Consider the following 2226-nt stretch of genomic DNA (forward strand, 5'->3'; position numbering starts at 1 on the left):
TTTTTTTTTGGTGCAGGATCTCACTACGCAGCTTGGACTCATAGTGATCCTCCTGATTTCTGCCTCCCTAGTGCTGGGATTATAGGCATGTGCTACCATGCCTGGATGGGCCCGGACTCCCATCACTGGCTCAGCGCACCCCATCAGCAGGGCCAGGGCCAGTGCAGCATGTGGTGTCAGGGATTGAACCTGTGCTTACTTAAGCTTACTGCCATCCCTTCATATAATTTTTCAACTTTATTTTTATGTAGGCTTGTTTTATGACCCAGCAAATTGTCTTGGTAGATGTGAGTTCTATACGATGTATGTTAACTCTCTTGCAGCTATCTTGCAAGACAGTTAACAGTGTCTTTCACATCATTTTCCATAGCAATATAAAGACCTTTTCTGATCTAGCTCTTTAAATTGCTGAAAGATAACTACTAAAATCTCAAACAGTGGGGGCCAGGAGACAGCTCAGCAGACTAAAGCACTTAGGCAAGCTTAGGCAAGTGCAAGGACTACAGATCCATCCCCTGCATCACATGCCGCACCAGCCCCGCCTCCAGGGCAGACTGAACTGGCCACAGAGTCCAGGCATAGTGCCATATGTGTATAATCCCAGCCCTGGGAAGGCTGAAAACAGGAGGATCATTATGAGTCTGAGCTGCATAGTGAGATGCTATAATAACCAAATACATTTTTTTAAAAAAATCTCAAACAGTGATTGTGGGATTCTCTATTTTCCCCTTTGCTTCTGTCCATTTTTGCTTAACATCTCTGAAATGCCTGATGTTAGGCTTTTAGCTGTTTATAATTGCTATATCTTTCTGGTGCACTTGCCTTTTGTTCCCCTTCCATACCAAGAATTCAACCCAGGGCCTTCACAATAAACTGTATTCCCTACCCTTTTTATTTTGAAAAAGGGTCTCTCTTTAAGTTGCCCAGGTTGGACTTAAAGTTGTGATCCTTCTGCCTCAGCCTCCCCAAATACTGAATTGCAGGTGTGAGCCACCATAACTGTCTGGTGTCTACCTTTCAGATAGAGTGTTTATTCCATTGGCATCTTTCCAAATGATGGTTTGTTTTTGTTTTTGTTTTACAAGAGCACAAATGCACTTTTATTTTCCATTAATTTAAATTCTTGAGGGGTACAGCATCCCACAGATTCAGTGTCCGATGGCCTTACCAGCAAGGTTGCTTCGGAATTTGGCACGAACCATGCTTCTGTTTCCATGGGCCTGAGTTTACTTTTCCCCAGATCACTCTGGTTTTGTTTGGTTTGCCACCTGGAGTCACTGTGTTGTTTTTCGTTTTGCATACATAAGCACATCTCATCCAAGGCATAAACACCTTCAATTTTAAGAAGAGTGCATGTTTCCTCTGGTTCTAGAGACCCTGCCTTATAACCAGCAAAAATGGCCTTGCACCACAGTCTTCCAGACATATTTGTCTTTTAGAAGTCCTATTCCCAGCAGGCCTCCCCAGACTCCAAAATGGCAGAAAAAGGCAGATCTTGTTTTGATATTTTTGCTGTGTTTTGTTTTTTGGGTTTTGGGGTGTGTGTGTGTGTGTGTGTGTGTGTGTGTGTGTGTGTGTGTGTATTTTAGGGAAGGGTCTACAGGATGTTCAGGGTCTCACTACTAGATCAGACTCATAGTGATCCAGCTGTTTACGGCTTCCCAACAGCTGGGATTATAGACATACCCAGTCTCAGTTGCCATCTCAGGGCACCCTGAGGGTGGGTTTTGGTTTTGTCTTTGTTTTTTAAAGTGGAGTCTCACTGTTTGTCTTCCAGGCTAGCTTCAAATTCCTCTAGCTTCAGCCTTATGAGCAACTGAGTAGCTAGGCCTATAGGCGTGTGCCACCACATTTAGCTGGGAAACAATTTTGTAGGATAATGGTTTAGCTTATCCTTACAGAAGTTTGATAGAGAAAATAGCTGAGCAAGATTTGTCTTTACAAATTAAGATCCAAGGGCAAGGGGCTGGTGAGCTGGCTCAGTGGTCTAAAGCACCTACTTAGAACAAGCTTAACAAAGCACAGGGGCCGGGGAGATGGCTCAGTAGGATAAGTGCTTGACTGGCAAATGTAAGGATCTGAGTTCAATTCCCGGTTCCACAAAAAAAAAAAAAAAGAATACATAGAACAAAGCACAGGGACTGCGGTTCAATCCCCCAGCACCACATGCCAGCCAGCCCCGCCCCCTGGTGGGCTGAGCAGGCCACACACACATAAATAAATAAA

This window comes from Octodon degus, unplaced genomic scaffold, assembly GCF_000260255.1.
Source record: "Octodon degus isolate 3935 unplaced genomic scaffold, OctDeg1.0 scaffold00021, whole genome shotgun sequence".
NCBI lineage: Eukaryota > Metazoa > Chordata > Mammalia > Rodentia > Octodontidae > Octodon > Octodon degus.